At 36.5% G+C, this 22435-nt stretch overlaps 1 pseudogene; it reads left to right on the top strand.

Moving 5' to 3' along the window:
• The window catches only part of LOC123586655, a 58000-nt pseudogene extending 36717 nt beyond the window's left edge, over positions 1–21283 (top strand).
• The last annotated feature ends 1152 nt before the right edge of the window (positions 21284–22435 follow it).

The raw sequence follows: 22435 nt of genomic DNA, 5'->3' as shown, positions 1-22435 counted from the left end.
TTATTATGCTAAGTGATATAAATTAGAGAAACACAAATACTGTATTATCTCACTTACATGCGGAATCCGCAAAGACAGTCTGATAGAAACAAAGAGTAGAATGGTAGTTACCAAAAATTCTGTGACTGGGGTATTGGGGAAATATTGGCCAAAGATACAAACTTGAGGGGCACCTAGTTGGCTCAGCTGGTCAAGCATCTGACTCTGGGTTTCAGCTTCGGTCATGTTCTCACAGTTCGCGAGTTCAACCCCACATCAGGCTCCGTGCTGACATAATGGAGCCTGCTTCAGATTTTCTGTCTCCCTCTCTCTCTGCCCCTCTCCTGCTAGCACTCTCTCTCTCTCTCTCTCAAAATAAATAAACTTAAAAAAAGATACAAACTTGCTTTTAGAAGATGAATAAGCTCTGAGGATCTAATGCACAACATTGTGATTATAGTTAACAATACTGTGTTATATACTGTAAAAGAGCTAATACAGTAATTCTTGGTGATCATGTGACATGATGGCGATTGTATTTAACAATATGTTGGTAATCATGTTGCAAAGCAGACATGTATGAAATCAACTTGTGTACACCTTAAACTTACACAAAATTATTTGTCAATTTTATCTCAGTTTAAAAAGGGTGATCGCAAACAATTGTTGAATTGAATGGGAATCTTCACATAATTTCCGTGAAGCCTAAAAGATGCTGAGTAGCATATATTAATTTAGTAGACATGTCAACACTTATTCATCAATTAATTGGTTTTAATTATTATTAATTAAAGCCTATTTGCAAAATTCTCAAGATTCAGAAATAAAATAGATATGACCTGCGTTTTCACAGACATTCCATTCTAAGGGGAAAGACTTTGAATGAATAAGCACAGGGAACGTCTATAATAATCTTCACTTTTCTTACATAACTCTTATAATTTTATCCTTTTTTTAAAAAAAAGCTCACTTTTTAAATTTGCTTTTATCTAATTCCAGCAAAATGAAAAATATTTTCATTTTATTTTTAGAGGGAGAGCACAAGCAGAGGAGAGGGGCAGAGAGAGGGAGAGAGAGAGAATCCCAAGCAGCCCAGCATGGAGCCCAACACAGGACTCCATCCCATGACCCTGGGATCATGACCACAGCCCAAATCAAAAGTGGGTCCCTCAACTGACAGCCACCCGGGCGTCCCAAAATGAACATTTTAAAATTAATAATTATTTTATTTTTGTAAACAAATAAGGATTTATCTTTCCTTTGTAATTTATTATCATCTTTTTCCTAGCTTCATTGAAACATATGTGACATATGATATTGCCTGGGCTTAAGATGTACAAGCTGTTCATCTGATACACAAACAGTGTTTGCCAACCCCATGACCATGTTACATAATAAGCATTTCTTTTTCATGCTGAGAATATTTAAGATTTACTCTTTTAGCAATTTTCAAGTATATAACAGAGTACAGTTAAGTAAAATCAGCATTCTGTGCATTAAAACCCCAGAACTTACTCATCTTGTAATAGGAAGTTTGTTCCCTGTAAATAACTCCCAGTATTCCTCAATTTCCAGCCCCTGAAAACCTCCATTTTAGTCCTTTTATGAGTTAAGTTGTAGAATCCACATATAATTGAGATCATATAGTATTTGTCTTTCTGACTTATTTCACTTAGTATGGTTCAATAAAAGTACAACCATGTTGCAAATGGAAAATTTTCCTTCTTTAATTCTGAATGAATATTTCTCTGTCTATCTATCTATCTATCTATCTATCTATCTCTTTAGCCAATCATCTGTTGTTGGAGTTCAGATGGTTTCCATATGTTGCCTGTTGTAAATAATACTGCAACAAACATGGGGGTGAAGATGTTTTCCATGCCCTTCTTTCATTTTCTTTGGATACGTACCCAAAAGTGGGATTACTGAATCATGTAGTAATTTTCTTATTGTTTTAGGAGAGCCTCCGTACTGTTTTCATAGTGGCCGTACTAATTGACATTCCCACCAACAGGGCACAAGGGTTCCCCCTTCTCCACATCATCGCCAACACTTGCTCTCTCCTGTCCTTTGGATGATAGCTATTCTAATAGGTGTAAGGTGATACCTCACTGGGGTTATGATTTACATTTCCCTGATGATGTTGAGCACCTTTTCATGTATCTGTTCGTCATTTGTATGTGTTCTTTGGAAGATGTTCATAGTTTCTCTGTCCATTTTTGGTGAGACTTTTTTTTTATTTTTTTGCTATCGAGTTTTGTAAGATCTTTTCTATTTCCCCATTAACCCCTTATCAGATATGATTTGTACATATTTTCTCCTATTCCTTAGGTTGTCTTTTCATTTTGTTGATGGTTTCTTTTGCTGTGCAGCTCTTTAGTTCAATGTAGTCCCACCTGTTTATTTTTGCTTTTTCTGCCTTTGCTTTTGGTGTTAAATATCCCCCCAAAAATCATTATTAAGATCAATGTCAAGGAACTTTCTCCTTGTATTTTAATCTAAAAATGTTCTAGATTAATCTAGAAGTTTAATCTAGAAGTTGCTTCTGCGTAAGAAGTAAGATAATGATCCACTTTCATTCATTTACATGTCTTCCCAGCACAGTTTATTAAAGAAACTATCATCTTCTTATTGTATATTCTTGACTCTCTTGTCATAAATTAATTAACCATATATGTGTGGGTTTATGTCTCTACTCTCTATTCTGTTCCATTAATCTCTGTGCCTGTTTTTATGTCAATACCTTACTATTTTGATCACTATATTATTATAGCTTTGTAATATGGCTTTAAATCAGAGAGTGATGATGCTTCCAACTTGGTTTTTTCTTAAGATCGTTTTGGTTATTTGGGTCTTTTGTGATTCCATACAAATTTTAGAATTTCTTAAAAATTTCTGTTGAATATGCCATCATAATTTTCATAGGTATTCCACTGAATCTCCATATCACTTTGGGTAATATGGATATTTTAACAATATTAATTCTTCCAATCCATGAGTGTGAAATATATTTCCAATTACTGGGTCAACCTCTTTCATCAATATCTCTATTTCTCAGTGTACACATCTTTTACCTCTCTAGTTAAATTTATTCCTAAGTATACTTAGGAATTTGTATTTGGCCTCAAAAAAAGTGCTTGGAAGTATTCTCAACTCTTGTACTTATTTATAATTTTGAAGAGTTTAAGAAGGATTGGTATCTTTCTTCTTTAAATGACTGGTAGAATTCACCAGTTGAAGGCATCTGGACTTGAACTTTTTAATTACTGATTCAATTTTCTTACTATTAATTACTCTGTTCAGATTTTCTATTTCCTCATGATTCAGTCTTGGTACACTTTACGTTCCTAAGAATTTGCCCATCTCTTCTTGGTTGTGCATTTTGTTAACACCCAATTATTGACACATAAGAGTCTCTTACTACCCTTTCCATTTGTGTGATGTCAGTCTTTTTAGCTCCTCTTTCATTTTTGATTTTATTTATTTATTCAAGTTCTCTTTTTTTTTTCTTGGTAAGTCTAGCTAAAGATTTGTCTATTTTGTTTATTTAATAAAAACAGCTTGGGATGCCTGGGTGGCTCAGTTGGTTAAGTGTCCGACTTTGGCTCAGGTCATGATCTCACAGTTCATGAGTTCGAGTCCTGCATTAGGCTCTGTGCTGATTACTCAAAACCTGGAGCCTGCCTCAGATTCTGTGTTTCCCTCTCTCTGCCCCTCCCCCATCCACACTCTGTCTCTCTCAAAAATAAATAAATATTAAATTTTTTTCTAAAATTAAAAAAGAAAACAGCTCTTAGTTTCACTTATTGTTTTTTATTGTTTCTGATCTCTATTTCCTTTACTTCTGGTCTGATATTTGTTATTTCCTTCATTTTAATAATTTTGGGCTTAATTTTTTATTTTTTCTAACTTCTTGAAAAATAAGTTGTGTATTGGAGATCCTTTTCCTCAATATAGGTGTTTATCATTTTAAACCTCAGTTTGCTACATAAGTATTGGTATTTTGCATTTTCATATTTATTTGTCTCAAGATACTCTTTGATTTTTTTCTTTGGATTCATCTTTGACTCGGTTGTTTAAGAACATGTTTTTAATATCCACATAATTTTGAATATCCAGTTTTCCTTTTACAATTGATTCTGGTTTTATACCATTGTAATTGGAAAAGATGCTTATATGATTTCAATCTACTTAAACTTCTTAGACTTTGTGTGTGTGTGTGTGTGTGTGTGTGTGTATGAGGCCTAACATAGGATCTCGCCTGGAGAATGTTCCATTTATGTTTAAGAAAAATGTATAGTCTTGGGGCGCCTAGGTGGCTCAGTCAAACATCCCACTTTTGATATTGGCTCAGGTCATGAACTCACAGTTTGTGGGATAAAACCCTGTGATGGACTCTGCTCTGACAGTGCACAGCCTGCTTGGTATTGTCTCTCTTTTTCACTCTGCCCCTCCCCCACTTGCGCGCGCGCTCTCTCTCTCTCTCTCTGTCTCAAAATAAATAAACATTAAAATTTTCTTTAAAAAGAAAAACATCTATTCTTCTCCTGTTGGATGGAATATTTTGTAAATATCTATTTGGTCCATCTAGTCCAATGTATAGTTTAAGTCCAATTTTTACCGATTTTCTGACTATCTGTTGTTGAAAAGGCGTAGTTAAGTCTTCTAATATCATTGTATTGCAGTCTATTTTCTCTGTCCAGATCTATGAATATTTCTTTTATATATTTAGTTACTTCCATGTTGGTTGCATAAATATTTACTAATGTTACATCCCCTTGATGGATTGACTCCTTTACCAATGTATGATGAACTTCTTGGTCTCTCATTACTGTTTTGGCTTAAAGTCTATTTGTCTGGGACGCCTGGGTGGCCCAGACGGTTAAGTGTTTGGCTTTGGCTCAGGTCATGATCCTGCAGCCTGTAGGTTCGGGTCCCAGGTTGGGCTCTGTGCTGACAGCTCGGAGCCTAGAGCCTACTTCGGATTCTGTGTCTCAGTCTCTCTCCGCTCTCTCTCTCTCTCTCTCTCTGGCTCTCAAACATAAATAAACAACAGCAACAAAATTATAAAGTCTATTTTGTCTGACATAAGTACAGCTGTCCCTGCTTTCTTTTGGTTTCCATTTATATGGAGTGTCTTTTTCCATCACATCATTTTTAATCTATGTTTGTCCTTAAAGATGATGTGTCTAGACAGCATGTAGATGGGTTTCATTCAGCCACTGTATGTGTTTTAACTGGAGAATTTAGCCTATTTGCATTTACGTTCATTACTGATAGGTCTGAATTTCTACTGCCATTTTGTCTTTTTTTTTTCTACTCTCTTTGTCCCCCTGTACTTCTCTTGCTGTCTTCCTCTGTGATGTCATGATTTTCCATAATGGCATGTTTTGATTCATTTCTCTTTATGTTTTTGCTTTGTGGTTAACATGAGGCTTATATAAGACATCTTATAACAGTCTATTCTAAGCTATAACAAGTTAGCTTCAAACACATACGAAAGCTGTACGTTGTTACCTTCCCCACACGTATTTTATAGTTTTGAAATCACACTTTCTTTCTACATTAGTATCCATTAACAATTTATTATCTTTCTAGCTATTTTTAATACATTTGCCTTTTAATGTTCATAGTAGGGTTATGAGTGATTTAACCCTCGCCATTGCCACATTTGAGTATTCTGAAGTTACCTCTGTATTTACCTTACCAGTGATTTTTATATTTGTGTATGTTTTCCTCTTCCTGACTTACGTTCTTTTGTTTCAGCTTGAAGAACTCCCTTTAGCATTTCTGGTAAGGTTTTCTCTAGAAAACACTTTATCTCTCTTGTTTGTAGGGAGCAAGAGGAGACACCCCTGCACAGAGGATAGCACACCCGGACAAGGTCTTGCAGAGTCACTGTAGAAGATTGCTCAGCAAGGAAGTGTCAGGGGAAGTGTTGTTAATGAATGCTGTCACCGTTGCAGATAAGAGGTTTTTGAAAGCATTCCTGCATCTGTTACCCAGAAGGTATTCCTATGCCTGAAATACAATTTTGTGACCTCACCTCATCCTGTTAAGTTAGGGTGCGTGCATGATTGTTTTTTCAGTTCTGAGAAAGTTAGATTTCACATTGCAAGTGATAAAAATGACGTTTATATTTTAAGGCAGGAGGATCACATAAATTAGAATAATCATCCTGGTGATTATCTAAAAAGTAGGATGGGAAATGAAAACACCAGAAAAACCCCTGTGTAGGAAAATAGACAGAGGGGTAAGGGAAATGGAGAAGAAGAGACGCTTCTCCTGGGAAATCCAGGAAGCGAAGTGGGGATACCCTGGCGGCTAAAATAATGTGAGGAACATTACGTTTTCTCATTTGAGCAATTAATCCTTTTAATCATGACTAACAGTATCACAGAGGAGAAGGTGCAAGGTACGAGAAACAGTGGGTTTCATTCAGATTACAAAAAATAGAGTACTTGTTCCACTTCTGGTGGAACTATGGTTGAAAAATAGTAAGCATAAAATATGTCTGCAACCATAATAATAACCCCTCAGACAGATAAATGCCAGTATGCTAAGTTTCCCAATTAAAAAAAAAGATAATTAAGAACATCTTCGTGACTTATTTTTAGCCGCATTTCTATAAAGGGTTCCAATCCCAAACTAATTGTTCTGTCCACTAACTTGCCAGTGGGTTTGGGGACTGTGTAGCCTTTGGAAGCAGCAAAATGAGTCTCCCATACTGATTAGAGAAGAGCGTCCTGCTGTCCACGTACGTCCCTTGGTATCCTTCTTCAAGCCCGTGACTTTCATGCTGGAGTCAGTTCACAGTGAGTAACTATAACATCTTATGCTTCTCCCCTAAGTGGTTCTAGGCTATATATACACACACACACACACGTATATATATATATATATATATATATATATACACACATATATATATATATATCCAATCGTCTGCATGATATCTTCTTTTGTATATGCTTAATAGGCTTTATTTTCTTGTAAATTGCAGAAACATCAACTCCAGATGGCTTAGGCAATAAAGGACTACACATCAGAGTTAGGAACAGCTTCAGGGTTGGTTTGATTCAGCAGTTCAACAGTGACATGGAGACCAATTTCTTTTCATCTCTCACTCAGCTTTTCTTCTTAAGACCGGCTTCCTCTTATGGTCACAAGATGAATGGTAGCAATTACCTTGGCTTTCTACTTTGTCTTTGGGGAGAAACTTTTGCATTTATTCTCTTGCACAGCAGTGTAAAAGCGCTAAGGTCGTTGCAACTTGACTTTGTCTTGTCCTATTTTGATGACTTTTGGGCAGGTTCCCAGTCTGCCAGCAGACAAATGTGCTTCTTGGACAAATGAAGGGTTTTGTGTTATGGAGAGGAAGATGCCTTCGGTAGACACTCGTTTGCTGATATTGACAGTTTTCAGATAGTTTACATGAGAGGCATTGAGCTTGTTCTTTTAGTTCTTGTTAATATATCATGAGATGGTAAAGATGTAAAGAGTCCTCCTCTGACAGAATTTAACTAAATAACATGAGGAGTTCTTATAACACTTTTCTTCATCCAGAGTTGCTTTTGGTAGCTTTTTCAGACAGACAAAAAAGTTTCACTCCCCATAAACCCTCATTAAAAGTTTTCTCAAGGTCCATTGGCTAAAAATGGATCATATCCACACTGAAAGAATAAATGGTAGCAAGACACAGGAGTTTCTGGCTAGAGTGAGTCCGGGCTGCGTCTTAGAGACAGAAGTCATAATAGCCTCCCGGAACACTATGAGCTGCGTCAGGGAAGAAGGGACCTGACCAATGTTAGGGTGCTTATAAAAGCAAGGGATTTGAGCATTGGGAAGACAATACCCAGACGGCCAAGGAACAGACAACCCCAACTTTGATAAGTCTAAAGCAACATGTTGTGTTTTCTCCCACAATCAGCCTTTGTCATTTAAGTCAAGGGCAACACAATCCAGTGCCGATTCCAAAAAAAAAAAAAAAAAAAGGAAAGCAAGAAAGAAAGGAAAAAAAGAAAAAGCCAAGAGACGCTGTCTCTTTGCTTTGTATCCCTAGCACTGGAATGTGGTTGTGAGCACATCCACGTGACTCTCAGTTCCAATCCAGTGTTCTCTCTCCAGCTCACTGCAGAGCGTCTTTGCAGACTAGGTCAGCCACGGGCCTTCCCGGCATGCCTCCACATCTGCTGTTCTATCGTCCAGTCTCCACGTGTATAAATAGACACTTTCCCTGCCAGAGCTCAGACACAACCAGTAGGATCGAGGTGTGGAAGCATAGGACGTGTAGTAGTTCCGTCTTGAGATATAAATCACAAATATGCCCGCTCTTCCATCACCACCACATACAATAAATAAATAAATATAACTGACTTCCCACTGAAAGCAAAATTCGTCAGTAAATATGCCCCCTGATGGGAGCTCTTTTTCAAGAGATCAAACAAATATATCATCTGAACAAGTCCTTAAATCATTTGATCTATTTGCAGACTTTACCAATGATGAAAGTTCTCTTTCTTCAAAACAGTTTAGCCACTGCTCTACTCTAAAGCCATTCAGAAATGTTTATTGGATTGCAGCTGTAAACAAAAAATAGTAATAATTAACTATAGAGCTCAGCAATAATTACACAAAATAACAACTGTTGCCAAGGTAAATAACAATACTGGCTAAATCGGTAAGCTAAGCTTCAAACTATTATTATAGTAAGTGAAACTGACTCCATCCAGGAGGTGTATGTTTATTTCATTGATTTTACATCTCTACAGATTTAACAATGATGCAATGATTGTTTAGGCGTTGGAATTTTAATGACTGTGTTGTTATCCGTCACTATTTTTTATGTCAGTCAATTAAAATTCTAACCCTGGCTTTGTAAATGCCAAGTGTGTAATTTAGAGCAATTTGTTAAGCTTTTCTGAATTTCAATATCTTCATCTATAAATGCTTACTTTCCAGTGTTGTTGGGAGACACTCAATAAATACCCGTTGTATTTATATCTAAACAAATGCTGAGATTACTTTGAAATTAAAGTTTTCATATTATACAAAAACTAGCATTTTGAATAATTTATATCAATTTTTTTACTCCTCAATTTTCCTTATTTTTTTTCCTGGCTTTTCATCCCTGACCTACTGAGCACATTTTTGTTGGACTATTACAGATATAGATTATTCCCATTGCTGGCCATAAAAAATTGCGTGAGGAAGGGGAGACAGAAGGAGGCCAGATCCCTTCACCTTGTGGTCTTCTAATGTGCAACTGAGAAGATTTCTTTTAGAGGCTGTTCCAGTATGTGTCTTTTGGCAAATTTCTTTTTTTTTTTCACTTGTATTTCTGCTGCCATATTTATGTTATCATGGAAGTACTATCTTTCATTTGTTTGTGGTTGGAAAAAAAAACACAAACAAATGAGAAGAAACCTACAGTTTGTGGGTTTGCTAATACGTTAGGCATTGCAAAATATTTTCCCATTCAACAGTTGAAGTTTTCTGGATAATTTGACAAACTGGTTTTTTGTGGTTTTTTTTGTTTGTTTGTTTTTGTTTCTACTCCAGAGAAAATACTCTTTCCATAACTCTGAGTTAGTTTTTTTTATTTGAATGAAAGGATGCTTTATCATTTTTATATGATTGAGAGAATTACAAAAATTAGAATTGGCACAGACATCCAAAATACACAAATACTTATGTATTTCATTATTATGTGTCATTTACTGAGTGCTTATAATATGTCAAGTATCATTTGATAAGATTTAAATGTTTTATCTCATGTAATTTTCAAAATCAACCTGTTAAGGGAGTATGGTCTTTCTCCTCGTTTTGCAGATGACAATTTAAAAAGTAAATAAAAGAAACAAGTCACTGATAAATAGCACAACCTGTTCAAACTCATATAGACAGTAAATAAGAGAACATACTCTGAATGACAGTGCAATAAAGAAATAACTTTATTTTCAGGTTTTTTTAGTAACCAGAAATTTTACTATTTTATTTATGTTGTTGCAGGTGACTATTAAAAATATGTAAAATGTCCTCTTATCAAAGACAACAAAGTAAAAACAAATAAAATATAATAAAAAAAAACTACCCTGCAATCAAAAAAAATTTTTTGATAATTGTTCTGACTTAGCTAGTAAAACATGATGGAAAATCATTGCTTTCGCTTCATTAAAATAAAGAAGCGGCCAGATTAAGTCTGAAGTCTCCTCCAGCTTTAAAATTTAGGATTGTCTTTCTTTGACCCATGAAAATTATGTAGCTTCATAGAAATCCAAATTCACTAAAAAGGTTACCCATGTAACTAGTCCTCCAATGAAGACAGGGATTTCATCATCCCGGAAATTTCCCCTTTATTGTCAATCACCCACCCTCGTTCGTCTCAATCACCAGCCTGGCCTCTGTCCCTGTAGAAATTAATGAAACTGAAATTCTGTTGCACATATTCTTTAATGTTTGGTTGATTTTACTCAATGTGACGTCGTTGACATTAGACTATGCTGATACCTGCATTACCAATAGATGCGTTTAAACATTTTTGTCTTCTCTATTTATAACAGTTTATTTTTCTTTCTACATCTTGTATTGGCCCAGGGGCTGTAACACAACACTATAGATTAGGTGGCCTACACAGAAGGAATTTATTTTCTCAGAATTCTGGAGGTTGGAAGTCCAAGATCGGAGTGCCAGTATAGAGAGCTCTTGGTAGACCTTCTTTCCGGCTTGCAGATGGGTGCTTTTTCACTGTTTTCTCACATGGCAGAGAGAGTGACACCTCTGGTGCCTTTTCTTATACGGATATTAATCATCTTAGGAAAAAGCCCCACTCACATAATGACCATATTTCCTTAAGTACCTCCCTTTTGGCCCTATCTACAAGCACAGGCACATTGGGGATTAGGGCCTCAACCAACTTTGGGGATACAATTCAATCCAGAATACATATTGACCAACAAGGGGGTTCCAGTTTGAAGTGATTCTGAACAAAATGCCATGAGCAATCTTGCCCACATCTTTTTGAGGACACGTGCTTTCATTGCCTTTCCATCCGTTCAAGTAGCAGAGTTCCTAAATTGCTAGTTCCTGGGGTGGCACATGCTTGGGATTACCAAAAAAGCTACCAAATTCCATTTACACTCCAGTCAACAATTTTAATAATGTCAGTCGTTCAAAGTCCTCAAAAAACTTTTCAATGATCCAGACTTTTAATGTTAGCCATGCTAGTGAAAGTGATGTGATTACTTTTCATTTATCTGATCTCTAAGGAAGGTGAGCATTTTTTTCAAGGGTATTTTGTCTGCTCGTATATCTTCTGTGAGGTTTCTCTTCACATCTTTGCACATTTTTATTGTTTTTTTTCCTATTTTAAATTTAATTTGTTTTCTAAATATTTGTGAACATTGTTATTTTGGAGACAGATTGAAGATCAAATATGTGTATTATGAATATCCCCCCCCCAATTTTGGTTTACTTGCAGATTAAAATGATCTTGTTGAGACATGGTTTTAGAATGTCTTACAGCCTTCAAGAATCCTTATTTTAGTACATTTCTTCATCTTCAGTGTAGCCATTCTACTGTCTTATTTGAATATTCCAGATACGTGGTAAGATTTTGCCACTCTGGCTGGTCTGAAACTCCTGTGTTTCCTAGCATGCACAATCTCTACCATTTTCATTCTGTTGTCAACCCAAGCTGCTGCACCTGTATGACAAATAAGACACAGCCAAAGATCCTAGTGGAATGCTAATAGAGAATTCCATCTTTCCCTCTCCCAGCTCTGGTCTTTCTCTAGTGAACTTCCCCAATAGACCCAGGTGTCAGAGCCCCTACTTATGATTTCTGTCTCGTCAGTACCGTTGGATCATGACAACCTCCTTGTGTTCCACATCTGTTCATTGTTTCACCTCCAGGAAATTTTATCTATGCAGAGATCCAAAGAATATACTGGCCTCAACTCATGGATTTCCCTGCTCTGAGAAATAGTCCTGTGCTTCTAATTTTGTAAGGTCTAAAAATCGATGCTTTGTATATTTTGTTAGTTCACTTTCAGTTGCAGGGAAATTCTAGTACGGTTATTCTATCACAGAAGGAGGTATAAATAACCATTTTTAAAATATAAGTGAATATTTATGCCAAGAAAATGAAAACATAATTTGAAAAGATATATGAACCTCTATGTTTACTGAAGAATTATTTACGATAGCCAAAATATGCAAACAACTTCAGGGTCCATCAATAGATAAGGAAGATGCCGTATATATACACAGTAGAATATTATGCAGCCATAAAAAAGAGGTCATGCTTACTGAGACAACATAGGTGGAACTACAGGGTATTATGCTAAGTGAAATAAGTCAGACTGAGAAGGAAAAATACCATATTATTTCACTCATAAGTGGAATCTAAACAAATGAATAAATAAAAAGCAGAATCAGTCCTATAAATGCAGAGAGCAAACTGAAGGCTTCTAGAGGCAAGGTGGTGGAGATAGAGAAAAATGAGTGAAGGGAGAGGGACATACAAGCTTCTGGTCACAGAATGAATAACATGGGAATAAAAGGCACAGCATTGTCAATGATGCTATAATACCAATGTAGGAGGACAGAAGGTGGCTACACTTATGGAGAACATAGCACAATGCATAAACTTGTTGAATCAGTATGTCGTATACCTGAAACTAATGTAACACTTTGTGTCAACTGTACTCAAATAAAATAATTAAAAACTTAAAGATAAAAGAGAAGATAATTCACAAGAAAGCTTGATATCCTGCCCAGTCATGTGATTCAGGTTCACCAGTTTTCCTGCACTGATATGCATGTCCTTCCAAACTATCCTAGTTACTTGGAAGGAAAACTCAACATAGTCACTTGTTAATAAAGTCATCTGAAATAAACTTGAAATATATATATATATATATATATATATACACACATACATGTATATGTATGTGTGAATACATATGTTTACCTTTCTTCCTTCTTAGGTATTCAAAATAATAATATTCAAATTATGTGGATATCTTTAATCTTATTTTTTAAATCTAATAATGACTCATGGAGATTTTGCCATAATAGTCCATAGAGCTTTGTGTACTACATTGTATGGCTATATCATAATTTATTAATTATAAATGGACATTTAAATTCTTTCTGATCTTTATCATTTAAAATTGAGTTTAAGAATAGTATTATGCAGCAGAGGGACCAAGATGGCAGAGCAGCATGGAAGTTCTGTGCATCTCTCATCCTTGAAATGCAGCTAGATCAGCACCAAACACTTTTGCACACCTAGAAAACTAATCTGAGGATTAACACAACAATCTGCATAACTTGAGCCACAGAACTTGGCAGGTACATGCATGGAGAGGTAAACTGGGGGAGAGAGAAGCCACAAAGGGTAGGTAAATGTTTTTGTGGAGAGGAGGGAGACAGAAGGGAGAGTACAGGAAAAGCACTCTCCCCAAAAGTAGCTGGAGGGAAAGAGAAAAAGTCGAAGTGACTGAACAAGAAAGGAAGAAAGGAGAAGGAGAAGGAGAAGGTTTCAATACCATTAGGACTCTATAGGCAAGGGAGACCAGAGTCAGAAATACTGGAGCTCAATACCTGGCAGTGCTTTGGTGGGAAGGGCAAATCCCCAGGAGCAGGCCGCAAGGTCCGAGGGGTCCATGGGCGACATGGGGAGAAGTGGTTCCCCTGCTAGGAGGGCATTTGGTAGAGGTCATGTGCCTACCCCATAGGCAAAAGTCCCAGCAGGCCTCAAAGGACAGACAATTGCTGGTATTGGAACAAAGATGCCAGGGTGTGGTGATTGGCATCAGTTGTGTGTTGTGATTTGCTATAATCGCTGAACCACTGCTGCTAGGCAATCACGTGAACTCTTTCTGGGGCAAGCTGGCACCCGGCCACAATCTGTTAGCCTCTGTAGCTGTGCAATCACAGGAGCACTCCCAGGGACAAGCCAAAACCCAGCCATTGCTCAGGGAGACCCTTCCCCAGCGGGTCAGAGTAAATCGATGTCACGAGGCCCTCAGAAGTGAGGGGTTTGGAATCACAGCTCCATCTGTGATGAAAATTCAGCAAGGAAGTGTCCCCTGGCAGGCAGACAGCTTGGACACAACAGTGTAGAAGCAGGGAATGGTCAGAAGCCAGAGACAAAGGAGGGGTGCTTGATTGTCGCTGGTGAGAGCACAGAGTTCTGGCACTAGAGACTAGGACGCCTGGTGATCCCATTTTCACCCCTCCCACACATGTCCATACATGTGCCCACATGCCACAATAATCCACCCCAGTAAGCCAAGCATTGCCACCTAGTGGAAATCTCTCCTGCTTAGTGTGTGGACTATAAAATTCTTCATAGTTTGACGTCCAGGAGAAACTGGATGTAATTTCATAAGGATTTCATTCTGCTTACTGGTCCATCTATTCATTTTTCTTTTTCTTTCCTTATTGTTGGATACAAAAGAAGAAAAATTTTATTTTTATTTTCCATTTTTACTAATTCTTAAATTTTTACTATATTCTTTCAATTTTTTATAGATTTTTTATCCTATTTTACTTCATGTCATTTTATTCTATTTTACTGTATTCACTTTTTAATTTTTATATGTTTTCTTTTCTTTTTTTTCTTTTTTTCCTCATTCTATCAAGCTTTTTTCAACAACCATACCAAAACACATCTAGGATCTAGCTTCCTTTATTTGATTGTTTGTGTTGTTTTTAATTTTTTGATTTTGAATTTTTTATTAATTATTTTTATTCCTCCAAAATGACAAATTGAAGGAATTCACCCCCCCCAAAAAGAAGGAAGAAATGACAGCCAAGGACTTAATCAACTATGATAGAAGCAAGATGTCTCAACTCGAATTTAGAATCATAATAAGAATACTATACTTGAAAAAAGCATAGAATCCCTTTTTGCAGAGATAAAATAATCTAGCCAGTATGACCAAAAAGAAAAAGGAAAGGACCCAAATAAATAAAATCAAGAATGAAAGAGGAAAGATCACAACAAACATAGCAGAAATACAAACAATAAAAAGAGAATATTATGAGCAACTATATGCCTCTAATTTGGGAAATCTGGAAGAAATGGACAAATTCCTAGAAACATATAAACTACCAAAACGGAAACAGGAAGAAATAAAAAAAATTCCACAGACCCATAACCAGTAAAGAAATTGAATCAGTAATCAAAATCTCCCAAAAAACAAGAGTCCAGGTCTGGATGGCTTTCCATGTGGAATTACACCAAACATTTAAAGAAGAGTTAAGACCTATTCTTTTGAAACTGCTCCAAAAAATAGAAATGGAACTCATTTGATGAGGCCAACATTACCTTGATTCCAAAACCTGACAAAGACCCCACTAAAAAGGAGAACCATAGACCAATTTCCCTGATGAACATGGATGCAAAAATTTTCAACAAGATAATAGCCAACCAGATCCAACAATACATTAAAAGAATTATTCACCACGATTAAGTGGGATTTATACCTGGGATTCAGGGCTGGTTCAATATCCACAAATCAATCAATGTGATACATCACATCAATAAAAGAAAGGACAAGAATGACATGATCGTCTTAACAGATACAGAGAAAGCATTTGACAAAATACGGTTATTCTTTCTTGATAAAAAACTCTCAAGAAAGTAGGAATAGAAGAATCATACCTCAATATCATAAAAGCCATATATGAAAGACCCACCACTAATATCATCCTCAATGGGTGTAAACAGAGTGCTTCCCCCCTAACATCAGGAACATGAGAGGATGTCCAGTTTCACCACTGTTATTCAACACAGTCCTGAAAGTCCTAGCCTCAGCAATCAGACAACACAAAGAAATAAAAGGTATCCAAATCAGCAAGGAGGAAGTCAAACTTTTATTTTTTGCAGACGACATGATACTGTATATGGAAAACTCAAAAAGCTCCACCAAAAAAATTCCTAGAACTGATCCATGAATTCAGCAAAGTCACAGGATATAAAATCAATGCACAGAAATTGGTTGCATTTCTACACACCAGTAACGAAGAACCAGAAAGAGAAGTCAAGGTATTGATCCCACTTACAGTTGCACCAAAAACCATAAAATACCTAGGAATAAACTTAACCAAAGAGGTGAAAAATATATATACACTGAAAAGTATAGACAGCGTATGAAAGAAATTGAAAAAGACACAAAAAATGGAAAAATATTCCATGCTCCTGGATAGGAAGAACAAATATTGCTAAAATGTCAATAGTACCCAAAGCAATCTACATATTCTATGTAATCCCTATCAAAATAACACCATCGTTCTTCACAGAGCTAGAATAAACAATCCTAAAATTTGTATGGAACCATAAAAGACCCTGAATAGCCAAAACAGTCCTCAAAAAGAAAACTAAAACTGGAGGCATCACAATCCCGGACTTCAAGCTGTATTACAAAGCTGTAATCATAAACACAGTATGGTACTGGAATAAAAACAGACACTCAGATCAATGGAACAGAGTAGAGAACCCAGAAATGGACGCACAAATGTATGGCAAACTAATCTTTGACAAAGCAGGAAAGGACATCTAGTGGAATAAAGACAGTCTCTTTAGCAAATGGTGCTGGGAAAACTGGACAGCGACATGCTGAAGAATGAACCTGGACCACTTTCTTACACCAGGCACAAAACTAAATTCAAAATGAATGAAAGACCTAAATGTGAGACAGGAAACCATAAAATCCTAGAGGGAAAAGCAGGCAAAACCCTCTTTGACCTTGGCCGCAGCAACTTCTTAGTCAACACATCTCTGGAGGCAAGGGAAACTAAAGCAAAAATGAACTTTTGAGACCTCATCAAGATAAAAACCTTCTACACAGCGAAGGAAACAATCAGCAAAACTAAACAGCAGCCAATGAAATGAGAGACGATATTTGCAAATGACATATCAGATAAAGGATTAACATCCACAATTTATAGAGAACTTATCAAGCTCAACACTCAAAAACAAAATCCTGTAAAGAAATAGGCAAAAGACGTGAATAGACACTTTTTTCAAAGAAGACATCCAGATGGCTAACAGACACGTGAAAATATGCTCAACATCACTCATCATCAGGGAAATACAAATCAAAATCACAATGAGATACCACCTCGTATCAGTCAGAATGGCTAAAATTAACAACTCGGGCAACGACAGATGTTGGCAAGGATGCAGAGAAAAAGGAACCCTTTTGCACTGCTGGTGGGAATGCAAACTGGTGCAGCCACTCTGGAGAATAGTATGGATGTTCCTCAAAAAATTAAAAATAGAACTACCCTACGACCCAGCAATTGCAATACTAGGTATTTATCCAAAGGATGTAGGTGTGCCCTTTTGAAGGGCATCCCAAGTTTATAGCAGCACTATCAACAATAGCCAATGTATGGAAAGAGCCCAAATGTCCATCGACAGATAAATGGAAAAGAAGATGTGGTATATATATCCAATGGAGCATTACTCGGCAATCAAAAAGAATGACATCTTGCCATTTGCAACAACATGGATGGAACTGGAAGGGATTATGCTGAGCGAAATTAGTCCGTCAGTGAAAGACAAATATCATATGACTTCATTCATATGTGGAATTTAAGATACATAACAGAAGAACATAAGGAAAGGAAGCAAAAAAATATATATAAAAACAAGGAGGGGTACAAAACATAAAAGACTATTGAACATAGAGAACAAACAGAGGGTTGCTGGAGGGGTTGTTTGTGGTGGGATAGGCTAAAGGGCAAGAGGCATTAAGGAAGACACTTGTTGGGATGGGCACTGGGTGTTATACATAGGGGATGAATTACTGGATTCTACTCCTGAAATCATTACTACACCATATGCTAACTAACTTGGATGTAAATTTAAAAAGAAGAAGAAGAAGATTATGCATACATTTGTTTATTGATATTTTGGCATTTTATCTTCACTATAATTTCTTAGAATGCTGAGCCAAAGGTAGAGTTATGTAGAATATATATTATGTAATATATCTAATTTTATAATGACAAATTCTCTTTCATTGGAAGTACCAGTTCCATTTTGCATTCCCACTAGTATTGTGTAAGAGTTAAACACACTTTGCGGAAAGCCCATTTCTATTTTGAAAGATATAGTGAAAAGGCAAATTATAGATTAAAAAGGAAATGCCTTGCCAAAATTCTTTTTCATTAGTTACAGGCAATGAGATCCATTAGTGGCCATTGCTGTGTTGAAAGGAAGTGTGCTCAAATCTTTGCTTTTAAATTAAACAAATGAATAATCCAGAGGAAGAAAACTTTCTGAAACTTGTTCTTGGAGACCATTCATTTCTAGTTAAATGAACATTCTTAAATCAAAGCTCTTGCAACCTGCTTATGTCTACCTAACATTTAGAAGAGCATTTAAATACACCCCTATAGGGGGCATGGCCAGCAGATTCTTCGTGTGTAGGTGAGCCTCTGTAAGAAATACTCCCCCAAATTTTCCTTTGCTGTTGCATTCTACGGTAGCAATCATTTTTGCCAGCCTCAAGAATTATCCAGCTTGGACTTTCTTACATCCCTCTATTCGTATTCCTCATAATTAGGGAGCAGCTGTTTCTAGCCTTCTCTGACAGCAACTGTCACCTGCAGATGGGATTTTGATGATTGAGGAAAATGACAGATTGCTTAATGTCAGTGACTGAATACCACAGTGAGGAGTCTCGCAGAGATGCAATATCTACATTTTACATCTGAACCTTATAATTGGCTTATTTCTGTCAGATTTCAGCAAGGGGGCCTGCAATTTCTTTTAGAATAAAACCATGAATATATGACTAGACATACATATAGCTATGTTTCATGCTCTTTCCTTATGAAAATCAAATTACAATAATCAAACACTTTGTTTAAAGCAAGATGAGTTAGTAATGAATAGATTTGCTAGATTATTTACTCTGCAGTTTCCTTTTATATTACAAAACTATTATAAGTTAGACAATATGTGATGAAGGTTTAATTATCATTAACTCCAGCCTAACTTCTAAATTAAGGAAGAGATCGTTACTACAGCTGTCCTTTGGAGAGTTACTTAGTTTTGCTTTAGAAGGGTAAGGTATACACGAAGAAAAGTCTCAGAGACAGAGATTCCAAAAGCGTCAATTGTGTATTTGATTTCAAATCATATATAAACTATTTAATTAACATGATTTACAGTATAAGAAATTTGAATTCAATGGAAACAACCATATGAAAGTGCTAATTCCTTTAAAGTTATATAATTGATTTTTTTCTTTTTTCTGAAGAAGTACCAATGGCTTATGGCACGTGAAAAGAGAGAAGAAATAAAATAAACTAGGTAACATTCAACTTAGAGATATTATGGGACAGGCAATATTTAAACATACCTGTCCAAGTTAAATTCCTGATTGTATTCTGCATCATTACATAAATTAATAATGTTGGAAACAAACTGATTGAAAAACAATCTTTTTTTAAAAATCAGAGCACAGTAACATAAGCACTTTCTAAAAATCCAAATATAAGCCACTTTGGGTAAAGCATTTTATACTGACTTACCTTCTGTCACTATATCTGGTATCTGAGAGGGCAGTGAAGAATTTCCCAGCAAAGATATCAGTTATGTTACTTCAAATAAAAAAAGAAGCTAAATTTGCACAAACGTTGTTAAGAATTTCTTCTGTACCAAGTCCATACTGCACAAACCACTTCACCTCCTCCCAGCCGTGATGGAAATTCTTTTAGGTCTCTAGACTCAGCACGTTTGAGCAGAGGAAAAGCATTGGTTGAAACAGCTATCAAGGACCATGATGTTGTTCCTTCCTATAGTGTACTATCAAATGCCATATCATGGGGAGTAAAAATTCCTCATATTTATGGCGAAAAGAGTAGGTATTGGCACCCAGAAAGCAAGAACAGGTAGACTCAAAAAACCTTTTGTGAAGATGGAAAATACAAGCCAACTTTATAGACCATTTTGTCTTCAGTTGACCAATATGCCTTTTATAAATTATTCAGAAGCATTCCAGTCTATTTGATGTAGATAAGCCCTCCAGCATCCAAAAGCTGATTGCTTAGTTTAAACTAAAAAACCCAAGCAGATGGCATCCCAATTCAACTCCAATTGAAAGAGAAGAAGAAACAAGATACGGTGAATATTGCTTGCAGAAATTTGAAGATCTCAAAACTCATCTTCTAAGTAAGCAACCCAGAAACTGCCCAGCGCAATCTCTGTCAAGTTGTTGATGATACTGTATCTAAGTTAATTTTTCACTTTGTGGAATATGAAAGGGACATAACCAAAAAGAAAATAATAAAATACACTGTTTTATAGAAATCCTTTTCTCCTGTTATTGCAACTATCCTGAAAAAGTCTGAACCAAAAGAAAAGCTGGAATTGCCACATATTTCTCAGAAAGACTTCAGAGAAAATAATGTACAGGGAATTGAGCAGAGTTTCATGTACAAAGAAACCCAGGAACCTGAATAAAAGTGTGTGCTTATTTCAGAATGCATCCTTGACCCTTCAAGTGAATTGAGAGGATTTGATGAGAAAATGGCTAGTAAATGGTACATGTTAAACCCTGCTGAAAATGACATAAAACTAAATTTTACACATCTATGCCCACATAAAAATAAATAGGGATGTATTCTTGACATTTCTGGACATAAGTTAATAATAAATGGAAATGACTTAGAAGAATTAACGATAGATCACCGTCCATGGAGGCTACAGGTGTATGTACGAGTTTCTAATGTCAATACAGATAACACTGCATCTCAACCAAAGCAGAAGTCACATACTGTGCTTTTCCCAGCAAAGGATCTGAAGGCAAAGGATCTTCATCCTTTGGTCGCGATTCTGATCTGTTAGCAACGAACAGTTAATAGGATCACCTAACAGTTCCGGCAAAGACTCCATCCCACAGTCCTCCTGAGGAGCCCAATGAATGTGACAATCGGGAATATGGATAGTTTACCTTTTGGTTAAGATGCATCAGAAAGTTAAAACACTAGGAGTAAATAAGAAAATATGTAACCAACTGTGGTATTAGATAAGGAAAGAACTGAACATCTCAGTATACAAGAAGGAAAGAGAATTGGCACCTCACCAGTGCGATCTCTACTGGACTTATTTCAGACTAGTGAGCAGAAGTCAGAAGTTTTGGGTTTCACAAGCTACAGTGGAAACAGTGGTACATGGGATGGTTCAGATATTTGGAAAGAGGAAAATTTAAATAATTTATTGTCAGTGTTTTTCTCTTCGCCTTCAACTTCTACGTTTGCTGAGTTTTACACTTAAAAAATAAATCGGGGCACTTGGGTGGCTCAGTTGGTTAAGCATCCGACTTTGGCTCAGCTCATGATCTTGTGGTTCATAAATTCAAGCCCCAGAGCCTGGAGGCCTGCTTTGGATCTCTGTCTCCCTCTGTCTCTCTGCCCCTCCCTCGCTTGTGCTCTCTCTCAAAAATAAATAAACATTAAAAAATAAATAAATAAGTAAATAAATAAATAAATTTTAGAAGTGAAAAAAAAAATCAGGAAACTACCATTGGGATAATTCTATCAGCCAATATGTCGACTTTACAGGTATTTTTCCAGTTGACAAATGAATAAATGCGCTCAAAGACAAGTTCCTGTCTTCCATTTTTCTTTAGTTAGCATTTACTTTAACTTTTCTGTTATGTTTTGAGGCATTCACAATAACTTTTTGTGTAGTTATTATACTAATGAGAAAATGGATTGCAGTCATACATTGATACATGGCCTCCTCACATGCATCAAGACAAAAGATTATTACTAACCTTGGCTGAACTGAAGCTGCTATGGAGCCACATGTATTGTGTTTCCAACTGACAGTATTTTTCTTGTATTTAGCGTAACTAACTCACACACAAGTTTTGGGAGATTAAGAGTCCTCAATAAATAGTCTCTGTTTTCACCTGGAGCCTCAACACATAGAGAAATACAAAAAGATAAAACAGAGAGCACAAAGTCACTTCTAGAACTGATGACATCTAAACAGGAGAATATACATTGAAGTCTCTTAGTCAGTGAGGATTGCTAATAAATACCTGAGAATTAGGAAAGCCTAGCGTAGGGGCGCCTGGGTGGCGCAGTCGGTTGAGCGTCCGACTTCAGCCAGGTCACGATCTCGCGGTCCGGGAGTTCGAGCCCCGCGTCGGGCTCTGGGCTGATGGCTCAGAGCCTGGAGCCTGTTTCCGATTCTGTGTCTCCCTCTCTCTCTGCCCCTTCCCCGTTCATGCTCTGTCTCTCTCTGTCCCAAAAATAAATAAACGTTGAAAAAAAGAAATTAAAAAAAAAAAAAAAAAGGAAAGCCTAGCGTATTTTACAGGCAAAGTGGGACAACCACCCTGTGTTTTCCTAAGGGAGAAGCTTCTATGGAAATGTCACATGGCCTTTGAATCCAAAAGTGCTATGAATGAAATACTTT

This window comes from Leopardus geoffroyi, chromosome C3, assembly GCF_018350155.1.
Source record: "Leopardus geoffroyi isolate Oge1 chromosome C3, O.geoffroyi_Oge1_pat1.0, whole genome shotgun sequence".
NCBI lineage: Eukaryota > Metazoa > Chordata > Mammalia > Carnivora > Felidae > Leopardus > Leopardus geoffroyi.
Note: the sequence above shows the minus strand (reverse complement) of the source record. Positions and strands in the feature narration are given on the sequence as shown.